Consider the following 27,691-nt stretch of genomic DNA (forward strand, 5'->3'; position numbering starts at 1 on the left):
TGAAAATTGGGACTACCATGGAACATAAGTGTTAGGCCCACGGAAATAGAAATCAATGAGATGGAAATATTAAATAATAAGAACGAAACAGCGACCCATGTGGTATTTGAAAGCAGAACAATATACACGATAAGCTCCCAATGAAGACAATAATCTCACCCTAGATGATATGACAACATCCACAATTAAAAGAAACACTGAGACAGTGACAACAGATGCTCGGAAAGTAAGCATCATAAATCTTTCCAATACCGAGATTGACCAAGCAACTTTAGGTTTACTTAAAACAAGCCTAAATTTTGTTATTTCCCCTCGCACTATTCCGAAAGAAGATATTTTATGCAACATTTAATATGGGATTAAGGATTTACTAGACAATATTAAAGAGATGATTAAACAATACCCAGTTTGACCAAGCAGCTTTAGGTTTACTTAAAACAGGCCTAAATTTTGCTATTTCCCTCCGAAAGAAAATATTTTATGCAACATTGAATATGGGATTAAGGATTTACCAGACAATATTAAAGAGATGATTAGACAGGATTGTTCCATCATCCTCAAAAAAGCTAAACCACGTAGAAGCAAATCTCCAAAAAAAAAAAAACCTTGCCCTCAAGACCTTAAACCAAAACCCTAACATTGTGGTCTTGAACGCTGACAAAGGTGGTGCGACTGTTATAATGAACACATAAGATTACAATGATAAGATGTTAGACCACCTAACCAATAGTGGATGTTACATTAAACTAAAAAAGAATCTCATAAAGAAGATCTCAAAAAAAGTTAATAACTTAATAAAAATGAGCAAGGAACACAATATTAAGAATCTTATTGAAACCAAACCCTACACCCCTAGGATTTATGGAGCCCCTAAAATTCATAAGGAAGGTATCCCCATTAGACCCATAGTCAATACTATTGGAGGTCCTACTTACCATCTTGCAAAACATCTTGCCAAGAAGCTTAAACCTATGGTAAGGAACACTAGCTCCTTTGTCAAAGACTCCAATCACTTCATTAATGAGATCAAGCACATAAAACTTTACCATAATGACATCTTGGTGAGTTTTTATGTAAAATCTCTCTACACCAATATACCCATAGATGAAGCCATGGAAGTGGTCCACAAAATCATTGATCCTGACACAACTAAATTAATAGAAATTTGTCTGAGATCCACCTTTTTCAACTTCAGGGATGATATATATGAGCAGACCTGCGGTGTAGCCATGGGATCACCTCTATCCCCCCTTATTGCCAATTTGTTCATGGAACATTTTGAAGCCAAAGCCATTGAGTCTTCCCCTTTAAAACCTAAGCTTTGGAAGAGATTTGTCGATGACACTTACATCATTTGGCCTCATGGAAAAGAAAAATTGGACAAATTCCTAGAGCACCTTAACATTCAATCAAATTCCATCAAGTTCACAATGGAAGTGCAAGAGAATGTCAATCTTCCCTTTCTTGACATCCTAATCAAGAGAAACCAAGATGGCTCAATATCTTACTAGGTCTATTGCAAGAAAACCCACACAGAACATTATGTGCATGCCGACTTTCACCATCATCCTGCTCAGAAACTCGGGGTGTTCAGTGATCTAGCTACCAGGGCGGTACGTATTTCAGATCATGATTATTTTGATCAAGAAAAGAACCACCTCTTGGATGTTTTTGAGAAGAATGGATATAGTAGACACCAGGGAATCAAAGCGTTCAAAAGTGCAGAAATCCTAAAAATAAACAACCATTGGATGATTGTGTAGGACTAGTTCACCTTCCCTACATTCTAGGCACCACAGATAAGATTTCACACATTTTAAAAAAGAATAATATAAAAACCACTTTCAAACCCTTGAATACAATCATCAGATACCTACAATCGGTAAAAGATCCTATGGATCCTAAACACCACAAGTTCTGTGTGTGGCAAAGCCTACATTGGTGAAACTAGCCGTTCTATATTGACAAGGATTCAAGAACATGCTGTTGACATCAAGCATAACTGTTCCAAAACCTCAGCATTGGCCGAGCACTCTAGTAAAAACAATCATCACATTTGCATAGAAAATTCCTGTGTGGTGGCCAAGATCGACCATTATCACCATAAAAAATTTAGAGAAACTATAGAAATAGGAAAACACCCCAATAACCTCAATTGCGATGATGGTTGGAAAATAAGTGATAATTGGGTTCCTACACTAACTGGGGTTTCTTCCGTCTCCTAGGTACTCCCGTCCCCATCATCTCTTAGTCTTCCTTAAGGTTCACCTATCCCGAATTTCTTTTTATTAATATTTGAATAAATAACATTAATCAAGAACCCCACCTTGCACTCTTACAATCCCTAAAAGAACTTTTTTAAGATTAAATTCAAATAATTTTATTTAAAACTCAGCTGGCATAAAAATATAGGAAAATCCCTAGCAATATATTCTCAAAATTATTAATTAGTAAATATTCAATTAGTAAAATTTAAAATTTAAAAGACCTAGACCTAATTAGTTTCATCATTATATTACATGATTCTATTGAATTCATGACCGGAGAATCCACAGTTTTAAGATTTTTGTATCAACGTTTCGAATCCCAAATGGGATCCATCATCAGGATATGAGAATAATGATGAGCAGAAGAGCAACAAAGAATTGATAAATAGTTTTAGAGAAAAAATGTAAATCTGCTGCTCTTCTTGCTATCCTCACTCTCGATTTTTCGAGTAAAAGGATATCACTCCAAATGTCCCCTCCGTACTGGGACAAGATTATGGATTTTAGAGATCTGTGGGTTGAATCTTTTGAATTCATGACCGGAGAATCCACAGTTTTAAGATTTTTGTATCAACGTTTCGAATCCCAAATGGGATCCATCATCAGGATATGAGAATAATGATGAGCAGAAGAGCAACAAAGAATTGATAAATAGTTTTAGAGAAAAAATGTAAATCTGCTGCTCTTCTTGCTATCCTCACTCTTGATTTTTCGAGTAAGAGGATATCACTCCAAATGTCCCCTCCGTACTGGGACAAGATTATGGATTTTAGAGATCTGTGGGTTGAATCTTTTGAATTCATGACCGGAGAATCCACAGTTTTAAGATTTTTGTATCAACGTTTCGAATCCCAAATGGGATCCATCATCAGGATATGAGAATAATGATGAGCAGAAGAGCAACAAAGAATTGATAAATAGTTTTAGAGAAAAAATGTAAATCTGCTGCTCTTCTTGCTATCCTCACTCTCGATTTTTCGAGTAAAAGGATATCACTCCAAATGTCCCCTCCGTACTGGGACAAGATTATGGATTTTAGAGATCTGTGGGTTGAATCTTTTGAATTCATGACCGGAGAATCCACAGTTTTAAGATTTTTGTATCAACGTTTCGAATCCCAAATGGGATCCATCATCAGGATATGAGAATAATGATGAGCAGAAGAGCAACAAAGAATTGATAAATAGTTTTAGAGAAAAAATGTAAATCTGCTGCTCTTCTTGCTATCCTCACTCTCGATTTTTCGAGTAAAAGGATAGCAAGAAGAGCAGCAGATTTACATGATTCTAATTATTTAACAATGTTTAGAACATTATAGTAATACATAATAAATTTAACATTAACAATCCTAAAGTCAACCAAATTAATTAATACAAATTTTTTTTATACCATACTAGAATAGTAACATTAAGTATTAATTATGTTATCAAAAATATCGAATACCAAAATATTGCGATGTTACATTAAGACCTAATTAGTCATTATAGTACATTATTTAATTATTTTGCAATATTTAAAACTTTAATAGTAATACATAGTAAAATTAACATTAATAGTCGCAAGTCAACAAAATCAATTAATAATTTTTTTTTATATCATACTAGAACAAATAACATTAGGTATTAATTTAATGTAAAAAAAAATAAATTAATTTAATTAATTAAACTTAATTAATTTCTTGAACATTATCAAACCTGTCGGCTCCTCACATTACCATTCCAACCATTCCTCTATTTATTACCCTATCATTATTTGACTTTTTCACACATTTGATCCTGAGGATGAACCACGGAGGTTGGTTCGAAACATCGATACAATAAAACATGATTGCGATGACTCCGGAAGACATCACTACACAAAATGTTGATCGCAGAAGCCTCAAATCTATAAGCCTTGATATCTTCACTTTATAAACCCTAGGAGGAAGAAGGAGACCCATTGGGGGCTTCTAGTACTTCTCCACCAAGTTGGGTTGGGAAGTTGAATTGGTATTTTACTGTCATGGACTAGAACCCCTTCTTCCTCCCCTTCCCCCCTCTGGTATGAGAACTTGTTTCCTCATTAGAGCTTGAGATTAAGAAAGCTTCTTTTTGACTAGTATTAATCTCCTCTTGTTTTCCTCTTTCGAGCCTCCATTTTGGTAGATCTATTTTAGGCTTGTTTGCAACCTTGAAACCTTTGTTTCCTAGTTGTAGCCTCTACATAAAGTTGGCTATAGCATAGAAAATTTGATTCCACTCTTATCCTTGATTTGTTTTCCACGATTTAAAGCCTCATTCTTTCCCCTTTTTGAGCCTCTTTCTCTTTTCACAAAAGTCTCCAAAGGGTGGGTAGTGTATTGATTTAATGAATAAGTGATTTATGTTTTATTACAACAATTTGTTTATTGTCATATGCAATTTATTATATGTTATTTAATGCAAAGTAATTTAATTTCAAGTTGTACCACACATACACTTGTGACATACCTACAAACCACTAAGTTAAAATGCTTAGTTCAAGACCCCAAACTGAACCTCTAAAATCAACCCTAACTTAACACACATTGATTAAGCCCACTTAGGCATCAAAACAATATATTAGTTAGGTTAGGATTAGTGGGATATGCATCTAAATAACACCCATCGATCATTATACATTGAAACACAGTGGTTTTCTATAGGGAGCTTAAAATCCATCATCATCCAGTGGTAAAAACTAGTGCGCAAAAGAAACCTATGAAGGGGGTAAGGTTTAGATTGCCGACACTGACGATTCCGCTTGAGGCTTCCAACTCTTTATCAAGAATCTAGGTCCAGAGTTGACACCCAAAAGCTAAGATTCTCTCGCCCCCACTGGATGAAGGTAACCATAGTGGCCATTCTTGTAGGTAAAACCACCCTATAGGTGATGGTTGTGGGAAGCAACCACACCTCTTCATACCTTCACACAACCTTGTTCGCGTCCCTAATAATCCAGGAGCTTGGTTGTTTGGAAGGCCATATTGAAATGTAGTTTAAGACTTGTTGAGGCAAATTCGTCTCCTAGGCTAGAGAATTTTTCTTTGATAGGACGAGATTGCTTGAATTAGATTAGCATAAGCTATTAGTTAGAAAACCACATTACACCACTCCATGTAGTTTTTTGCCTGCTCTTTGTTGATTTTATTTGACTTTTCATCCCTTTAGCTTTTTAAATTCATATTCATCCTGACACCATAGCACTCATTAAGCACTAGTCACAAAGATTCAGAGGCATTTGCCCTTATTTTCTTCTAGGATGACCCCTTGCACCTGTTTGATGAGTCAAGGTCCCTGATCCTAACCCACCTTCAAATTCTAACTCCTTTGAGTCTTCTAGTAGTTTCTCTGCCTCTGAATCCATTCAACCCCAACTCGCTACCATGGTAGGTGTTAACCCCAACAGTAATGTCGGTTCCACTATGGGAGCTAATAGTAGAGGAAATACCAATGTTAATGTTGGTACTAATGCGAGTCCTAATTCTAGAGCCAATGTAGGAGAACCTATTGGGACCACTATCGCTTAGTCATTTCTTCCTTTCATGGCTAGCTTGAACTTACCAGATTTGAGCCAGCTCGTTAATGATCCTCTCCTCCATGATTTGACATGGTCCCCAATGCCAACAAAACTTCCCTCGGATATGGCCAAGTTTGAGAACTCGGGAGAAGAGCCTACCAAACATGTCTGATCATTCCACATGTGGTGTTCATCAAACTCCATAATGGATGATTTGGTCTATCTCCATTTGTTTCAATGCACATTGACTAGTGCTTTGGTGAAATGATACATCGACCAACCCCATGGAACTCCTCGAGTGTTTTCCACCATTGCAAACACTTTCCTTTATTATTTTTAATTCCCTGTCTACCACGACACTGAAACATAGATCCTAACAACCTGCTGCCAAACCACTGCCACTCACATCACTAATAATATACAGGAGTGGTGTAGATGGAAGATCTTGTGCAAAGCTCCGGAGCTTAGTTACCACTTTTTCATGGATTGGTTTTTGACATAACTCCTTCCTTCCATCATCAAGGATGTTGCTTCAGCATTCCCATAAATCAAGGAAGAGGCCATGCAATATGACATGATCTATGCCCAATCGAGCTATTTATACACTATCATCCCCGATGCCCCACATTCTTTCCGAGGTGACCATTCCACTTTGGGGGCATCTCATGCGAGTGGTGATGTGATTGGGTCTATAGCATATCATCAACCTTCCCCATCCCTACTAGGACACATGGGATATGGCCATCCCCAGGGGGTCCCAATACATATTACAATTATCCTCCCTCGGATCCCTCTAGTGTTTTGTCACAAGAAGGTACTAGTACCTCTTATGCATATGCCCATCCATATCAGCTTATGCTTGGGAAAACATGTACTCCACCTACTTACTAGAATCTAGTAGTGAACCCTTACTTTTTGTATCCATAGCCAAGTGCTCCAACCCCTCATGTATTAGCACCTCAAACTCCCATGACTCACCATGCACCTCCTCAACAAGGTAAAGTGTATGCCCAGGAGAATGTAGCCAATCCCCTTAATCCAAAGAAAATGAACAAGGGTAAGGGAAAACATAATGCCAAAATTCAAGGTAATCAAGGCCAAAATCCTAATGACAACTCAAATACCACAACTCAACAACATGGAAATCAACTTGAAGAAAGCAAGGCTATTCGAATGAACAAGCCTTGTGCCTATTGTGGTACATATGGTCACTACACTCATGAGTGTCCCCTCCTCCCTGAAATGCATAGGCTATGGAAAAATCAAGAGACTACAAAAAGGGGTAACAACCTCCTACTTTTGCTCCACCCCCTTCACAATTGGTCGTGCTTCAAAATCCATTCCCTAACCAAGGACATGTGGCCAATATCCTCCTCCTACTCCAACTCCAACCAACCTAGGAATGGAACATGTCATATGCTAATGGTGAATTTTGTAGATATCCAACCTCTCCACTCATTGCATCAATACGAACCTCCCCTTGAGATGCAACCAAAACCCACCACAAAGCCTCTGTCATCAATAAATGGAACCCTATAGATCCATTGACCAACGATTAAGGTTCCTCCCAATATCACCATGGGTCCATATGTTGAAACACTACCAATTCCCTTTCATGGGCCACCCACGACTATAGAATTGTAGATGACTTGGTGCAATCGCCTATTGCCATGTCAGCACTAGAAGCCCTCCAAAAATTTTGTTTACGATGAAAGGCTCTAATCTTTGCTTTGGGTGTTCTGGATTTGTCCAACGATTGAATGATTGTCTTTGATGTTGATAAAGTAGACTCTCCTCGTCTCTCCCCGTTAGTTTCCTTCCAAGTCCTCATATCCATCAAGAACATCGTTGTCCAGTGATGTATCATTAATGAAGGGGCATCCACGTGTGATGTCCTCTTAGGTCTAGAAACAACTCGGATCCCTAGAACTCCAACCATCCACAATCACATTTAGAGCATATGATGGTCGTCCCTCATAAACTGAACGCTTGAACCAAAATTTCCCTATCGAGGTAGTCGATAAGCAAGTCTTGATCGATGTTGATGTTATTGACACACCTTTAGACTATAATCTCCTTCTAGTACGTAGATTCATGTATGCCATGAAAGTGGTTTGTTCATTCGTCTATCGTACCATGAGCTTTCTCCATAATGGGAAGATTGTCACTATCCACCAATTGACATACTATGATCCAAAGCTTTAGGTTCATCTTGAAAATTTCATTTCCTTAATGGTTGGCAATGGCATATTGCCTTCTCTCACTGAGATCAGTCCAAAATTCTACAAAGATTCCTCTTTGCTTGGGACATATTATGGCCCATCGCCTATGCCTACTACACCTAGCACCTTTCAAGTATGCATGGGGGCCGATTCTCAAGTTGCATAGCAACTTGGACCCTCCTCCCAATAGTTGGCTTCTCAGCAATATGCTACCACAAATTCAACTCATGCAACTGGGGGTGTTCCGCCTAGTCACTATCCATTCGGTCAAATACCTTTCTTATTTCCACCACCAATAGTAGTCAACACACTTGTGATGGCTATGTTTAATTTGCCTAACATTACATTGGGGATTCCAGTTTGGTATTTGGATCCTCCTCATCCTCCTATAATTAGGTTCTATCCATTTCAATGTAAAAATTCATTGTAATTAATTATAACTTAAACCTTGAGCCTAGTCCCATTATCTCACTAACCTAGTGATATTCAAGGGTGTTGGCATCAAAGCGCAAAATTTTGATCGTCAACATATTTCTCTTCAAAATTGTACACAAAACATGAAACTTAATTGAAATTTTAATACCAATTACTAAAACTTAAAATGAAATTAATATTACAACTATTTAAATAATTGGAAATATAAACAAAATAAAGGAATGTAAAAACAAAAAAAAAATGGAAGCACTCACACAAGGGTAGATTACATCCTCAAATCCATGCAGTGGAGGAAAACTTTCACAATAACAATAACGATACGTTGGATGATTGTATCAATAATAATATATGAAATGTCTATGAACCCTAACAAACAATTAACTTGAAACTTAAGTCACTATTAAATCCATTAGCCCTTATTATAATAAATGAACTTTTTACATATAGCACTACTATGTTCGTAACTAAAACTCTACCGCTAGGCTAAAACTCTACCGCTAGGCTAGGATTTTATAAGCATGAGAAAAAGGGGTTAAGCAATTTTTGTAATAAGGGCGTGTAGAAAGACAAAAAGAAAGAAATTATTTTAATGTCTACAAGGCTAAAGGTAGCCTATGAGACATATTGCTTCTTCATCTGCTTGATGTATTCGGCCCTTTTTCTATGAAGCTTCACAATAAATGCTTCTAGCTTCTTGACAAAACCCTCACTAAATAGATTATCCCAAGAGCTAGCTTCCAGCATATCTGCATAACTTTCTTTGTTGTTTTTGAAGGCCTCACATTCTGAAATGAAATGTTTTTCTGTTTCCACTTTTCCAGAAGAACAAAAAATGCATACCCTTTCCTCCCACACTTCCTTTGGTCTTTTCCAGCACCTTGTTTCACAACGGGGTTGATGAGAGTTAGTCTTTAACTGAGCAATAAGAATTTTGGCTCTCCAAGAGATATTGGCCTCTATGATTATGAGTGGGATTAAACACTTCAATATAGTAATTTTTCTTTCTTCCTAGCTTCTTATCCCAGGTGCGTTTGTGGAACTTTTCCATAACAAAAGCTTTTATCTCTTTGCTGTTTATGGGACACACGTTCAAGAAAATACTCCATTTACTAAACCATTTGTTATTTTGTTGCATCCAAGTTTTTTTGCTCTTGCACAATCTATCATTAAAGACAACCTTAGGCCATTTACCCTCTTCCATTTGCTCATTTTTTTTTTAAATACCTTATGACTCACACCATAGCAATTGCTTCAATAGGAGCGGTCCCTGATTCACTTAACAAGATATCATAAGGAACTGCACTTTTAATCTTAAATTTGTTTGTAATCAAACACTTCTGAAATTTTTCAATTTGTCTCCACTGCATGTCAGAGGTATTGCTAGCCCATACTGCACAACCATAGAGAATCACCGGAATCACTAGAAGCCCAAAAATAGTTTGAGTGATCTTCCAGTCCCATAACTCTACCTCTCTGCACCTATTTTGAAAAGCATAAAATGCTTTCCAACCCCCCAAAGTTCTTTTCTTTCTACAACCATTCCAGCTTAGATTTTTGTTGAAGTCAATTCCAAGGTACTTGTAATCCACAACTTCTTCTAGAATGTTGCCTTCAAAGTAGAACTTATGCTGGTTATGTTTTCTTTTCTTAGAGAAGACCACTACTTTTGTTTCACTGATATTGACTTGTATCCCCACACTTTTACAAAAATGCTCAAGGGATAGTAAGTGCTCTTGCAAACCAAGAGCCGATTTAGCAATCAGAGTAAGGTCATCAGCATACAAAAGAAGCCTTATAACAAACTTGCACAAATAGATACCATCACCCCCTTGTGAATTTAACCACTCCTCAAGCTTGTCGATATAAAAACATCCTTCACGGGTAGGAACCAGCAACAATGTGGTTTCCCTTATCTGTAGAATGGGCAAATCTTGACAAAACACTTAAATGTCATAGATTTGTAGCTCCATACAAGTTCTAACTTCTTAAGGAAAAAACCAGTGTTTGAGTTTGGAAACTCTTAAAATTGACCCCATGCGAAGGCGTATATCTTCTCGCAAATTAATGGTATCATAAAGGTGCTGTCCAACTGAGTATGATAAAGATGTTTTAATGTTTAACACGTTCCCTCATTCAAAATAAAATTTAAATAAAAGATATATAATTTTTTAATTTATGGTTTTTTTCATTATATTTTTAATTTATCGTTTTTTTCCCATGGTATTTTTTTTCTAATGTGACTTTTTTAAAGGCTAATAATTGAACCAGTCTAGATCTATCTTAACTCCGGATCTACCCAACACCGAGAGAGATCAAATCCCTTTTCATTTTAAAAGAAAGTTTACACCTCAAGAGAGAGATTTGATCCCTCCCTTTTCATTCTAAAAGAGGTTTACACATCAAGAAAAAGATTTAATCCCTCTCCGCACTTAGTAAATCCAAAATTAAAATAAATCTAACGTAGTGTTAATAAAGTAGTATTATTAATAAAATAAGGTTAATAATGATCGTCTTCTAACTTTGATCAACTCTAGATTCTAGCGATTCTACCTAATCACCTTAATGATTATTTGACTTCCTAGTTAATCACCTCATTTGAATTTTGCATGCTCTCTGCAGAGTTTGCTTACAGTCCTGGCTCGGAAAACAGGCTCCAAAGAAATAAAGAATACAAACAGGTCAACCGTAATCCCGACAAATCCCATCAGAAAATAGGTCAAAAACCTTAGCATGCCTGCAAAGTCACTTTGACTATGGCAGAGGAGAAGGGATAATATCTAACATATGGGTTGCCAATAGATTAATGGCTGATAGTATAATAAGGAAAACCTCTCATGTTAAATGGCCAGTGCAGACCTCCAAAGCCATGGCAAGAACATTGATGTGTAATAACCATGAAGTTACAATTAGTGCAGAACTTAGCCAGCTAAAAATCAGAACAAAATAACTAAGCCGTTTTCATTTTTTAACTTTTCTCACCAGGGATCACCAAAAATCCCCACAAGAACACTGTCCATCCTTAAAATGATGGAAACGTTTAGCATCCCTAACAACTATTTCTCTTTCGACAACCTTGGAAATGAACTTTGTGGCAGAGTGGCAATCACCACAAACTCTCAGGTTTTTTATGATCCGGATGGGCGCCCCGGGGGGTGTGTTCATAAGCCCGAATGCAATGGCAAGCTTCTCACTATGGTGGAAGATAATATGTTCCTTCTGCTCCTCATCCACATCATTCAAAACAAAACTTGTGTCTGGCACATACCCTGCTGCCTTCATCTGCCCAGACAAGCTTTCCAATTTTTGATAAATTTTGTGTTTTTGTGGATGTGATCTGTCTCCTACTGCAAACACATGCATCTGCTTATTGACTTCGATCCAACTACACCCTGGTTCCTTTTTCACGTTGTTGAATTTCATTACTTTTCGGACTTTTTCAATATCATTCCACCTGCCAGCCACAGCATACATGTTTGATAGCAGTACATAAGGTTTGGGATTTTTAGGATCCAACTCAAATAGCCGCTCTGCCACATAATATCCAAGTTCCATATTGGAATGAATTCTACAGGCACCAAGCAAAGATCCCCAAACAGATGCATCAGGTTTTATTGGCATTTTGTTGATAAAATCTTGCGCCTCACTGAGGTGACCAGCACGGCCAAGAAGGTCAACCATGCAGCAATAGTGCTCCATTGCAGGAGTAATGTGAAAACACTTACTCATACATTCAAAATACCACAAGCCATCTTTAACTAAACCTGAATGGCAACAAGCAGATAGAACACCGAGAAATGTAACACGATCGGGATTTATACCGGAAGTCTGCATTTGTTTGAAGAGCTGAAGGGCCTGCTTTCCACGCCCATGCATGGCATACCCTGTGATCATTGCCGTCCATGTAACCACATCCTGTTTAGGCATTCTATCAAACGCCTTACAAGCATCTTCAATGCTTCCAGATTTGGCATACATGTCTACAAGTGCACTCCCCACAAATGCATCAGACTGAAATCCCCTTATAGTCAAGATTCCATGGATTATTCTGCCTTGCTCCAATGCTGCCAAATTTCCACAGGCTGGCAGAACGATGGCAATTATCTCCGAGTGCACACTAACATTCTCCATTTGCATCTGTTCAAAAAGCTTGACAGCCTTGTAGCTCAGCCCATTATTTGCACAACCAGTGATCATCGAATGCCATGAAATCAGATTATGTTCCGGCATTATATCAAAGAACTTCAGAGCTTCATCAACAAGACCATTTGCAACACATCCCCCAAGAATCACATTCCACGAAATTACATCTCTCTCAGGCATTTTGTCAAACAGTTCTATTGCCTCCTCCACAATTCCATTCTCTGCATATCCTGCAATCATTGCATTCCACGAAACCACATTTCGTTGAGACATTTTGTCAAATACTTGGCGTGCATTCTCAATTCTCCCGCATTTCGCATACATGTCTACCAGAGCACTCCCTACAAAAACATCGGACTGGAACCCCTTTCTCACAATATTTTCATGAATCTCCTTCGCATTCTCCAGAGCTGCTAGTTCAGCACATGCCGGGAGAATACTAGCAATTGTGAAGTGATTCGGCTGAACGCTTGTTCTAACCATTTCATAAAACAATCTCAATGCAATTTCAGTATACCCATTAATGACATAAGCTGCAATTACAGCAGTCCATGAGACCACATTGGGCCGTGGCATCTGACACAGAACTCTGCGAGCTTCTCCGGGGCATCCACACTTGGCATACATATTGATAAGTGTGTTGTTTAAATATCTGTCTGGCTTAAATCCGGACTGGGTTATGTGGGCATGCAGTAGCTTGCCAGCTGACAGAGATTTTTTGTCAATGCAGTCCTGCAAAAGGGAGACATAAGCAGAGTCATCTAAACAGTGGGAAGTTATTACAGTGAAAAAAGGGTTGTTTGAGTTTTCGGCCCTGCTTCCATGCCGATGCTAACGATGTTATTGTTGCCATTCAAATTAGTTTCTTGAAGCATGCTGAGGCTCATCTTGGTTTTGTGGGAAATTGGTAACGAGCGAAGTATGGGTATCATTGCTGTGATGGTTTACACTTACAAGGAGCGCAACTCTCTTAAACCCATAGGAAGAAGCGTAATTTAACAGAGATACTGCGGTTCAATGAGAATGAACCCGATTTTAAATGTAAAAGTGATACAAATTTTAAAGCTGCATTGCTATTGTTGGAGAGAGTATCTTCATAATAATAATAATTTATTATTTTAATATATAAAATTATTATAATAAGAAATTTATTATTTATTTTAAAATAAAAATATTTAATAATGAAATATATATATTATATTAATTAAAAAAGAGTTGTTTTTAATGCGATTTTTTGGTGTTTTGGAATCTGGTATTTTTAGGGCACTTCAATTGTACGAGTTACCCATCAAGTTTGTGATTAAAATAAATTCTCACTAAATTAAAAAAAAATTAGACCAGAAAAATCCATAAAAAAAATTCCAAAAAAATCTTACTAAAAACAAAATGATTAAAATATATTATTTAAAAATTAAATTAATTATAATTATCAGAACGTTTTTCCAACCAATATCCAAATTTTAAAGCTGAAGCTGCATTGTGATTTTAAAGCTGAAGCTGGACTGTTGTTGTGGAGAGAGGTGTCATGGAAATTATGAACGAGATAATTTACATATATATAAAATAATTTATTATTTAAATTATATAAAATGTTTATAATAATAATGAACACTATTAATAAAGTTTTTTTTGCATTGTGTAATTTTAGATTAATTAAAAAATTTTGGTAATCTAAATAGTAAATTTTCTTATCACAAAAGTAGTTTAAGTTGGTAATTTTTTTTTTTAACAAAATTTGATTGTTTATTAAGTTCAATACTTATAGTATATAATACCTTAAAACTATAAAGCACGATTTTTTTTAAATCTAAAAACACAAATACATAATCATAAAGATGGAACTAATTCTTCAAATTCATAAAACAACAAAAACTTTAAAAATCTAAAAACACAAATACATAATCATAAAGATGGAACTAATTCCTGAAATTCATAAAACAACCAAAAAAAATTGAAACTTCTATATTCTTTATTTAGATATTCTTTATCTTGTAGCAAATATTGTAATTATGCCCACTGAAAATAAGTCACAATATAATAACATAACAATAATAGTGTTTAGAAATATTAGGTGCTCTTTGAACAGAAAGTCTTGTTGTATTCAAAACTTTGAATAGATACATAAATAAGTTATTTTGAGATCAAGTCTAGAAAAGTTTTTTTTGACATGAAAGTTTGATTTTTATAAAGTAAATAAAATCCAATTTAACTTACTATAAAGTTAGTTAAACATGGGATGAATTCTCTATGAGATATAATTATCTATTTATATTTTTCTTTTTTCTTTTCTTTTTTTTGGCTTTATTGGGCTTGAGTTGTTCCTTTTTTTGTGGTTGTTATTTGTGTTGATGAAGTTTGTCGAATTGAAGCCAGTTGTTATTCGTGTTGATGAAGTTTGTTGAATTGCGGTTAATTCCGGACTAAATAGTGAAATTTTATTTTATAATTTAGAAATATATTTTTATTCATTTACTTTTAAAATCTTGAATTTCATTTTCTTACTATTAGTGATATCTAAATCTATATATAAATTATATGAAGGATTTTCTTCCTCGTAATGTCTTTTAAATATGATGAAGAGTGACCAATAACATAAAATCTTTATATAATTTTTCATAAATAATGATCTCTCTCAATGGACCATTAACATCATCAAATTACTTTTCATTTGATATTTGATTTTGTAAAAAATGTTTTTTCTAAGTTAAATTTCAAGGCTATATAACCATCTTCCATTATTCCATGGGGATGTTGAGCCAAGCTAAAAATCTTTTGAAAATTGATTCCTAAAATCATGACTAAATTGTAAAACGGCTTTGCACTTCTCTTTTGTTGGTGTGATTAAATTGCGTTTTGTATGCACTATGTTTATGGGAATAATAAAAGCATCCTTGTCTTTGATTTATAGTATATCCTAGATTTTCTCTAGATCTACTAGTTATAAGTTTTATGACATGAGCTTCAATCTAGACCTTTCCCTCCTACTTGTTTCCATGATTTTCTAACTTCAAAAATAACTTTTTTTTCCAAATTCTCTATGTCTTGAAGAACAATAAAATGTCCTTGAAAAATTTCATAATCACTATAATTTCATCCCAAATATAATGCTTTGCACCAACTAAATAGTTTTTTTGCAAAAAAAATGTTATTTATCATTTTTTGTTTTTCTTCCAATTGAATGATTAATTAATGAGTCTCAACAATTATCTTATTTTTCTCTATGTTTTTAGCTAAATAATTTTCAATCAAAGAATTCTTTGCGTTTATTAGCCCTGTAAATTTGTTATTTTGAAGCCTTGCTTTGAATTTATACTGCAACCTTCTATAACTCTTCTTGCTTTGTTGATAGTTGTTTCTTCAATATAGTAACTTGCTCTTGATTTGAGCTTGTTAGAACCTGCTCTACATCTATTATTTTATCTTTTTCAGCAAGTCTATTTGATAATATAACTTCACTTTCATCATTAACTTGTTTAATGATTTTCTCAAATTTGACATTTTAATTCAAAAGGATTTTCTTTTCCTTTTTCCAAGACAACTATTTACGTGATTTGTGAATGTTCAGTGATAGGTAATTTAAGTCTCTCTAAGTGATTGAATTTCATTTTTATTTTTCTTTTTGATGGGAGATAAACTATAAGAATCTTCTAAAATTATTCCTAGTGTTTTCACTCAGAAATCTCCCTGGTTGTGGAAGGAAATAACTAAGGTAGCTTCTAACCAATATCTTGGATTCAAAGCTAGCCCTTTCAATCCAAAGGGGGGATCCCTTCTATAACTGAGTCAAAATGAATGGTTATGTACTTAACACAATGACTAGATCTATTGTAATAGGATTTCAAAATTGTGGTAGGGTTTGATAGATTTCCATTGGGCATGGAGTCAAATAATTGGCTTAACAAGGAGACAAACTAAAACCTTCACAGAGGCAGTGTAGCTAAGACACTCTGAAATTTTAAAACGTTCAGATGGAATGCAAAATAAGAAGACGTTCGTATACTGATAAGAGCACCACAAGGATGAATACTTTAAAACATAAGTTAGAAATTTGTGACAAACTGATCATATAAACAAAGCATAGTAAATATGATTTATGTTTATTTATTCTTATTAGTCATAGAAGAATATGCATATGACAACATAGAAGGAAAACAAAAACAGGAAAACACATATCCAAACTCTCTCAACGCAAGAATCTTTGTTGCAGAATTAATCTTCCTTCTTAAACTTTCAGAAAATACAAAAGGCACAATAAGATTATGATAAAAATCCCAACCCTTTCTCATTCTTCAGAAATTTTCTTTATAGGAAAGACTGCAAAGTAAAACAAGTTTCTAACAAAACTTAATTACAAAATCTAAAAACAATAACATACTTTATCAAATACATGCATATAGAAAACTTCATAATCTTATTTGGATCTAAATATCATGTTGTTGTTGGAGTCATCGCTGGAGATAAGGATCAACAAGTCAAATTTGATGAGGTGGCATCCATGTCAACAATTGTCCATGAGATTTCTCGTCACAAATTCTTGAAAAATAGGGTCTAGTGATCCCTTTAAAACTCCAAAACGGTGATAGATGCTAGAAAACCGAGAGATTATTTTTTAAATGAGTCTGTTGTGGACAAAAACCTCCTTTAGATTTGGAAAATTGGTTTCCTTCTATTCGAAAACCGTTCCTGAATTTACTGCCTTTTACAGGAAAAACAATTTTAAAAAACAGAGTTTTTTGTCAAGTAAAAACAAATATGTGTTGCCACCTTTTCCCTCTTATTGTTGAGCTTGTGTCATAACTTTCACCGTCCAGAAACACAGGCAATGGAGATGGGAGTGGGATTTTATTACAAGAATGTGGGATAACAATTGTTTTACTTCAGTGAATAAAACAATACAAATGATTAACTCTGCACAACTTTTAACTCATGGTAATATAAGTACTTCCACCATCCGGAAACACTTGAGATTAAACATGATATTCCATTGATGTATTTCTTTGGTCATGAAAAGTTTGAATTTTACATTTGATGCTAATTTTCCAGTTGTCGGAATTTAATTGACTGTTTTCATAAATTTGTGTTGCTACTTTGGTTGTCAACATAATTATAAATTTTCAAAAATACAATAATGTTGACATTGTCGTTGTCAACACTTTAACCTTGTTTACAAATTCACGCTGACACTCTCGTTGTCAATGCTTTAAAAAAATTTCAGACTAAACAATGTGATAACACCTAGAGTGAAAATATTTTGGGGAATATCATTTATTATTATTATTCTATCCACGTTTGTTTTTTTTCAATTGTCGATTAATTTGTAACTTTTTCAATTGTGTCTCAAACTTTGTTTGGATGAGATCTCTTTCTATTAGATTCCCAAATTTGTTTCTGCCATTCTATCTTATCTTTAGGTGGCAATCTATTTAAAACAAAAGAAACCTTTAGTTTCATAGTCATGAGGTTTCAGATTGTTTTCTAGTTTATCAAAATTTTTCTATTATATACCCTTCTACATAGCGCCTTTATCATAATTTAGAGTAGTTAATAATCTAGTTGGGGCATTAATATCTTCATTCCTAATATATGAATATAACCTATTTTTGGATGTTTTTCCATTTTCTTATTTAAAGCCATTTCAGTTAATACATCCTTGTCTTTCTCAATGGCTTGAATTTCTTTAGAAACTTGTCGTCCCATTGGAACTTTATCGGTTACTTGAGAAGGTTAAGAGTTCGATGGAACCTTTGTGATAGTTACCACTTATTTTTCAAACAAGGCTTTCTTTAAAGGTTCATTTTTTAATCTTTCTTTATTATTTAACTTCGTGGATTCATATTCAATTTTTTCTCATTTTCAATAATGGCTTTGGTGTATCTTCTTACATAGGATAATCTGATGCATTTTTGTGTTGATCATATTGTTGTAGAGTTCTCATTCCAATATCCATCTTACCATTTCATAAATTTGCTCCTCAAATGACTATTTTTTATACATATAATACCCTTTTAACTTTTGGCTATGAATCTTTGTTATCCAATATTTCTTTTTCTATATGTTAAAAATGTTTATATGGTGAATCACCTAATACAATCCTTATTTCAAATATTACATTTATAGGATCATATTTCCAAAACTATCCTCCTTAAAATTTAAAAAATAACATATTTTCAACAATATTGTATGCATTTCTTTGCTTAACAATAAAGGAAAATATATATGTTGATAAAGGAAAACAAACATTTTTTCTTCTTGATATAAAATGTATGTGATTAGCATTCAACTTTTATGTTTTAAATTCCAAAAAGAAAATTTTTATAAGGAAAATAGTTAGTCTGAAAGATTTTACTTTAGAACCATAAACTCTAAGAACTATATAGTCTTTTCAGATATATTAATCTCCAACCTTTAAATTAGGATAAAATTGATTTATTTGTAAAATTTGTTTACTTTCAGAAAAGATCCTATGAGGAGACTCATTATAAAAGAGAATGTACATAATAAACATGAAATCATCCACAAATAGCTTGGAATCATTATGTTGCTTGTTTCTTTTCCAGACCTATGTCCATTTAAAGGCTAGAAGACCCTTTCCCTATTGTGGTATAAGATGAGGAAAATATGTAATTGATCGTATATTAGAAGATAAATTAGGTAAGGCTCATGTTTGAAAATTTTCCACCTCCAAATAATCTTTGGCTACTCAACGATGGTATTATATAAGTAACAAACATAGTTTAATCTTCTTGACAGATTTATTCCAAGGATAAACCTTAAATTTACTTTAGCTTCAAAATTATCGTCAATATAGCCCAAGATTATGCAAATCATTGATATTTCTTTCCTACTAGTTTCTCTGAAAATAGAACTCAAAGGTAATTTTAGCTTTGACAATTTTTTCCCTATTAGTAGTAATTTTGATAGAAACCTTTCTTAGTATTTCTAATGATCTAAAAAACTTTCCTTTTTCATCCCCATATATCCTCTCATAATTATCTACTAATAGAATTATTTCTAAAATAGTCTTTTCTGACATGGGAAGATTAGAATTAAGTCTACCACTATCCATTATAGTTTTGCTAATAGGATCATAGGATCATTCTTGAAATTTGTCTTTCCTAATTATTATGCACACTTCATAGGATCATAACATGAAAATTATTGAGGGAAAATTTCCATAATTGAAATTACGTATGGTTTTATTTAATGTGTGGGAAATGTTCAATTATTCTAAAATATTCTCCCAAATCCATGGGGTAACCTTGAGGTTGTGGTTGGACATATGGTTCCACCCAATGGGATTATATTAAATGATATCATGACACATGCACACATAAGTGGATCAAATATCCCCCCCCCCAATCTTTTTCAAATTTTAAATGGAGGGTTAGGAGGGTAGGTGTGGGGGGATCTTGTTAAATCCTGATGGAAATATAGAAGCAATCTTCATATGGTGTCTAGGAACAACTTAGAACAATGAAGTAGATGCATTGACCTTGTTTCAAGCATTGATTTTGTTTATGGCTAGAGGATTTAGAACTATGTCACTATGATTTGAGACTCTTCAATTATCGTTAGCCATATGCACTCATAAACATATCCATGTGTACATAAGTGGATCAAATCCCACTCCCATGTCTTTCAAATTTTAAAGGGGGTAGGTGTAGGGAGACCTTTATAGATCTTAAATCAAATCTAGAAGCAAACTTTGCACGTGGTTTAGGGAAAACTTCAGATCATGAAGCCGAGGTGTTGGCCTTACATGGGGTATTGTTCATGGCTAAAGGAGTTAGTCATGTCACTATGATTGGAGACTCCTACATTGTCATTGGTCATAATCTCTTGTAAAAAACCCACAAAGGACAACCACATTCCAAGGATCATCATCAATCTCAACCTATAATAGAGGAACTTGAAGCTATATCATTCTTATAAGTTCCCCATAAATTCAATTTCTTAGTCACCTCAAAATAAAATGAAGGAATTAAATTGGGTGAAGAAGTGTGCATAACAATTAAGGAAGACCATTTTCCACTCATACAGTGGATAAAAAATGTGCTAAAAAATGAAAGTGGTCAAAATCTCCTGAAACCTATTCCAAATCGTATATCTTGTTGTTCTGATTCCAACGACACTTGAATCGCCTCAATCCTACATCGTATGAAGAAGTTATCATGTTCTAAAGTTTTTAGCAAACAACTAAAAAGTCAACTTGCAGGGTTGATTGGGTAGTGTACGACCACCATGTGGTAGTTTGTATGATGACATCATGTTGATGTCATGCTAACATTAGTAGGATGAATGAGAAATATGGGACCAATTAGGAATTGACGCGTGGCCTAGTCATACGTGGACAAATGACACACTCTTATTGGTTAAAGGTGTTTTGATATGGACCAATCATGGAGTGACACATGGCCCAATCCCAGGGTGCCACGTGGCACTCTCGATGAGGCCAAAATTGGGTAGGTTGACCGACTAACCTGCATAGGATTTGAATTCTTGACCTACACTTTTGAACGGACTGCTCTACCATCATGCCACAATGTTTCCTATTATACATATGTGGAAAGCTTTTATTTATTGTCATATCGTTTGGCAGTTGGGGGGAGGGCCGGTATGGTAGGCGTGCCCGACCGACCCAGCCCCAGGTATTATCACAACTCTGTGACCAAAGTTGTAATATTGGAGGGATAGGGCGCGTGACACCTTGCCCGCGTCCCGACCCACATTTTTGTTTAAAAATGACGACCATGAGAGGGAGATGCAGTGGGTGCGTAGGAGAAGGGAGACACAGTTGAGCGTCAGGCCATGGTTCTATTGAGAAGTCATGACCACTAGCATATGGGTAGGGGCTGTGGTTGTGTGGCACCCCACCCGCACTCACCCCTAAGCCATATGGGACCACATGATCGGGAGCGCAGGGTTTGGAAGGGAACCTAAGGCCTAAGCATTAAAAAACGTATTTAATGTTTTGAAAAAATGAACCGAATGTGACAAAATTCGTGGGTTGAACCCGAGACCTATAGGTTACCAACTCTATGCCTTACCAGTACACCAAAGAACTTGTTTGATACCAATTTTTACAGTGCGGGCAATTTTGTAAAGCGTTTTGCAGGCATAATGGAAAAAGAGGCCTAACTTGGCCATTTTTCAGCCTTTTTGAGCCCAAGAAGAGCCTACATGACGGATTTTGGGCATTTTGGACGCAATGGTTGTGTTATTTTTGCAATTTTAGCATTTTATTATGATGTATTTGAACATTTGAGCATATAACATAAATTTCCACCATTGGAAGCTGGATTCGGAGATGTAGCCTAGGAGGGGTGAACTTCGTCATCAATTTGTTGTGTTTTGATGTTGTTTAACTATTAAAAAAAGTGCAAAATTTAACTTAGTTTATGTACTTTTGCAATCACGATCCATTGCCTAAAAGACATAAACTAGCTTGCAAAACTTTACATGAAACCTTCATTTTTTAATTTTAGATCAGTTTGGTATCAGAGCATGGTTTTTATGAAGGTTTGACAGAATTTGCAAGTGTTTTTTTTTAATGCTTACAAGGTCTAAATTTAGAAGAGGAGAAGGAGTACTTGAATAACCAAACCCTGAAATTGGCTTAACGAGGCCACAAACTCCAAAAGTCATGGCACATGAAGAAGGACAAGAACTGATGTATAAGGATGAGAGAGATTTTAGAAAGGATTTCTATTATATGTTTGAGATGGTGAAAGTGTTGTACAATGAGAGAACAACAAGGTTGTAAGGATAAAGTTCTAATCAACCAAAAGGTAATGGTGGTAATGGGAGAAAGCCTCCACCTTCACCTCCTCCTTCACCTCCATCTACACCTCCATCCTCACCTCCTCCTTCACCTCCATCTACACCTCCATCCTCACCTCCTTCATCCCATAGACCTACTCCTCCTCCATCTCCAAAAGGAAATGCTAAGTCTCCTTTGATTAAGCTTGATGTCAAGTTTGAATTGCCTATGTACAATGGGGAAGTAAATGCTAAAAAGTTGGATAATTGGGTTCCTAAAATTGAAGTCTATTTTAGGATTCAAAGGATTGATCATGATGTCACAAAGATCCAACTTGCTTCTCTTTGCTTGGAAGGTGCAACTCTCATCTATTAGGAGGTGTTGAAGTCTGGAATTGTTTCTTTTTTACTATCCTTTTACCATCTCATTTCACCTTTTTGTCACTATTTTATAGAAATATCAGCATGCTCAAGGTAAAATTCAACTCTTAAAAGGGTATTTATCATTCATAATTAGAATATTTGTTTCTTAATGAATTACAACGAAAACATTCTTACAGTGACATAATCATTAACATTTTGCAGCTAATGTTGGTTTTCGCAACAATATTCATGGTTAGACAGGTCGCAGCACTTCAATAAAAGGATGAAGACTACCTAGAGATGAAAAATGTCCACCATATGGATGACCACCTATCAACATGACTTGGCAAGCTACGAGGATTGAGAAATATAAAAGTCAAATTTACAGTCAAACTCTGAGAATAACGTGTAGCGGTCAAATAGAGGCAGCAAAGGAATAGAACGACATCAAGTGAGCGTGTTGAAGATTTGTTCAGCTATTACAATATGGATTGATATGAATCTCATATGACTTTCTCTTTTAGTAGAAAGTCATAAATAGATTGAGTTTCAAAGTGAATCTATTTCGTAGATGTCGAATTAGCTCATTTTGTGTTGGCTTAAAACTCTTCAAAATCGTTTCATTAAGTTCGTATAAAGGTTGTATGCCGAGACTTGAAAAACAAGTTCGAATATTAAGTTTATAATTGTTTTATAGTGAAAATCGGTGATAATTTGTTCCAACATAATATAATTACTATGTTCTCAATTACCTACACTCACAAGAGGGCCCCCTGTCAAGTTGTGAGGTTTTTTTATAGTTTTGTTTTTCATTTCTGACTTATTTATAGAATTGTAGTTTCTTTTAAGAATTTATTTTCATCATAGTTACCTTTTTTATAATTTTCATTTTGATTGTAGAGTACTCATAAACACGAAAACACTAAAAAGTTATGATTCTTGAATGCATCTTATTTCCATCATTTAAATGTTTTGGATCTTAATTCGATTTCTTAAATGATGACGAAATACCCTTTAGAGGTTAAATGTGCACACAAGTAATAATTCTAAAGCAATAACTTTTCCATTTCTACAAGTAGGAATTAGATCCATTTTACTTCTATTTCTCTTTCATGCAATTAGTATAGAATTTCCTTACTGCAATTAAGTGTAGAAGTTTATTTCTGCAAGATAGTGTAGAATGTTTTCAATTTTTCAAAATAGAACTAGATTGTTTTTCTTGAAATTGGGTTTCTAGCATTTCCTTTCATGCCATTAGAAGTAAGTTAGAATTCCTCAATTTAGATAAATTTCCAATTTCTGCAAAAAAGTGAATTTCAATTTGGTTAATTAGGATTTGATATAACTTTAAATTGAAAGAACATTTGCATAATCATTCTCTAAATTGCATTAAAACATTTTTCTATACTTAGGATTAATTTCATTTCTAGAATTAATTAATTCACAAAAAGAATCTTAGCATATATAGTGCACATACATTTCATAAGTACACAAATCATGGTTGACAATTAATGAAGTAATTTAAGAACAATTAAATTATCCAACAGGAGGCCAAAACTCAAGAAGATTTGAATAAAAATGGTAAAATTATCTCTTCTTGGATTGTTTTTATAGTTCCATTAAGAAGGTAATTTTATTCATTAGCTTATATGCAAAAAGAAATTAAGGGTTGGAAAAAATTTAGACAAGCTAAAGGTCAAAGTGTCCAAAGTTACACACAAGAATTTAGAAGAAGAGCTTTAATCTTGGGTGCTGATTTAACTTCACAAGATACTCTCCTTAAGTATATAGGTGGATTACATATTTATTTGAGACATACTATACTTATGTTTAATCCCACCAATCTAGATGAAGTATGGGTTTAGGAAACTCATTTAGAATAAAGAGGCGAGAATGTTCCTCAAGAGACCAACAAGAAACCTTTTAAATCTGGTGACAAAGAAAAGGGGAAGTTTAAAGGAAAAGGATAAGAAAATGCTATTGTCAAGAAAGAGGGGGAGAAACTTACCTATAAATATTGTTCAAAAGATGGTCATGATGAAGACCATTGTTGGAAATTACATCCAGAATTGAGATCAAAGAAGTTCAATAACAAGGAGAAACAAAAGATTGTTGCTATAACTCAACAAGATCTAGGATCTGATTCAGGTGATGAAACCAAAATCATAGCCATGGGAATGAAAGGTATAGCTTCTAATGCAAGTACTAGTTCTTCTAGTAAGCCTATTGAATCTCAAAATGATAAAGAAAGAAGTGAGATTTTCCATATCAGGGTCATTACAAAACATACAAAGGTTGATACATTATTTGATAGTGGATCCCAAGTCAATCTTATCTCTGAAGCAATTTTCAAGAAACTTAATTTAGAGACTACACCTCATACAAAACCTTACCCTTTGGGTTGGGTATGTGATGATGCCAAATTACAAGTGACAAGAAAATGTAAACTCAAATTTTCCATCACTGCTAATTTTATAGATGAGGTAGAGATTGATGTTGTACCACTTGATATTTGCAGGATTTTTATAGGGAGTCCATACTTGTATGACCAAGAATCCATATTTTATCGTCATGATAAAAGTATCATATTTTTAAAGATGGAATTGAGTACATTGTTAGAGAACATCGTAAGAAGATGAACTTATCTCTTGTTAGTGTTGGTAAAATGAAAAGGCTTGTAAATTCTAGTAAGATTTTCGTGTTGTTGATGATTAAAGCTAAAGATATTGCTGAATTTGAATCTTTCACATGATGTGATTCTAAACTAAAACATGAATTGGTTAAAGTTGTTAACACTTATGACAATATGTTTCAGGAACCTGAAGGGTTACCTCCAAAAACAATAATCCAACATGATATTCACTTGCAGTAGGATGCACCAATTCCAAATATTGGCATGTATAGAATGTCAGTTTTGGAGAATGCAGAAATTAAGAAGAAAATTCAACTGTTTGACAAAGGGGTCATCAGGCCTAGTACATATCCTTGTGGGTCTCCTATTTTTGGTTCCGAAGAAAGACGATACATGGCGCATGTGTGTGGATTTCTGACCTTTGAACAAGATCATGTAAATAATCGCTATCCTCTTCCTTGCATTGATGATATGCTCGATCAATTAAAGGAAGTTGTTTACTTTACTAAGTTAGATTTGAGAAGTGGTTATCATCAAATAAGGATTTTTGAAGATGATATTTGGAAAACTGATTTCAAGACAAAACGAGGTTTGTTTGAATGGTTAGTTATGACATTTGGGATTTACAATGTGCCTACCACATTCATGAGAGTTATGAATGATGTATTGCGACCATTCCTTGATAATTTTGTCAGTCTACTTACATGATATTATGATTTTCAGTAAGACTCGGGAAGAGCATGTCAAGCATGTGAAATAAGTTTTATATGTCTTGAAAAAAGAAAAGTTGTATTTGAAGATGTCTAAATGTGAATTTGGGAAAACCTCTTTGGTTTATTTAGGTCATATTGTAGGAGGGGGTGAATTAAATATTGATCCCTCCAAATTTGATGTTATTGTGAATTGGCCTTGTTAGCTCTGCTATTGATTTGAACATTCGAGGATCAACTACAGGCCTGATCGGGTCGTTTTCTCTCAAAAAGGGATGTGCATCAGTTGTTCTTCTCCTGCTCCTCCATTTTTGTGTACTCCCATAGCCCCCGCTGCATGTGTTTTCCTCCATTTCACCTCTAAATTTCTATGAAAGCCTATGTTCTTTCGGCCCCCTAGGCGCTAGGGATTAAACCCATGTAACCATGGTAGCATGACCGCGCGCCTTTTCCTATGGTAACCCGTGTTATTAAATCCTCACCATTCGATAATTTCATCCCGATCTAACGGTCTCCATTGCTTTTCCCGCTCGTTAACCCGTTATCGCTTTCCACTGTTCGATCGTTCCTGCCACACGATCCGACGGTGTTCACACCTCTCAATCCCGCAAGCTACACACGCAATAACCTGCGGGGAAAGCGGTTTCCCGCCTGTCACATTCGCCATGCGTCATCACTTGAATGGAATCGCACGCCTGTTGTACGTTTACCGCTCACCCCCATAAGCGGTGTGGGGAATACCGCTTACCTCCCATTGTACTGTTCCTCGCTCATGAACGACCGCACACATTTCTTGCATGATGATCGTTGGATTCGCCACGTCCAGATCTAACAGCTCACAACCGCCCGCTCCCCCTGCCGCCCGATTCCTCCTACAAAACCATCTCCACCATCGATCTGTGTGATCTGATGGCCGATCATGCTCTGCTGATCAGATCATTCACCCACCATGCAATCCCCACCCCTAGCCATGTCGTGCACCCAAAGGACAGAAGCGGCCATCTACCAGTACTTTGCGTAGTTAATCCACAACAACTGCATTTAGCAAGAAAGGATGGCTGAGAAGAAAAGGACAACCTCGAGCAGTTAAAGCATTTATCAGTTATGGAACATCTTTTGTACAACACTCCACCTTTCAGGAAGGACAACTGAGCTCCAGGGAATGTCAAATTTATTCATTGAAGCAACAGATCGTAACAGAGGCCCATTTTAGATAGTTAATGTGGTTGGTGGTCCATTATTACCTCTCCACGCATAGGATAGCAGAGCATTTTTTGTAATCAACCTCTATATATACCTAAAGCACAGATGTAATGGGGTTGATGGTTATTGTTTTGATGTAAGGTTCAGCTTCTGGAGACTGTAACTACTGTGATACTTGCAGCGTCTGGTCTTCATTTTCAGCTAATACAAGCTTCTTTTGTTGTTAATTGCTCACTTTCCATTTCTTCTCTGTTCTAGGGTGTGCCTGTTATGTATTTTTCATGTGCTCTTGATGTTTAGCATTAGAGGGGCTGTCATCTCACCTTTGTGTTAGAATCTAGTATGTGCCATTGAATTTGCTATGCAGGTTTCTATTTACTTAGTGCCAGAGAGCTGTCATCCTGTCTGTGCATTAGGAAATAGATTTGCAGACCTCTTTACTGG

The 27,691-nt window shown here is 35.2% G+C and overlaps 1 pseudogene; it reads right to left on the bottom strand.

Moving 5' to 3' along the window:
• Window positions 1-11,425: 11,425 nt before the first annotated feature.
• Window positions 11,426-27,691, bottom strand: part of LOC149157178 (pentatricopeptide repeat-containing protein At4g14050, mitochondrial pseudogene) — a 46,399-nt pseudogene continuing 30,133 nt past the window's right edge.

This window comes from Pinus tabuliformis, chromosome 9 (genome assembly GCF_031772625.1).
Source record: "Pinus tabuliformis cultivar Carrire ecotype Pingquan chromosome 9, CPIR1, whole genome shotgun sequence".
Classification (NCBI taxonomy): domain Eukaryota; kingdom Viridiplantae; phylum Streptophyta; class Pinopsida; order Pinales; family Pinaceae; genus Pinus; species Pinus tabuliformis.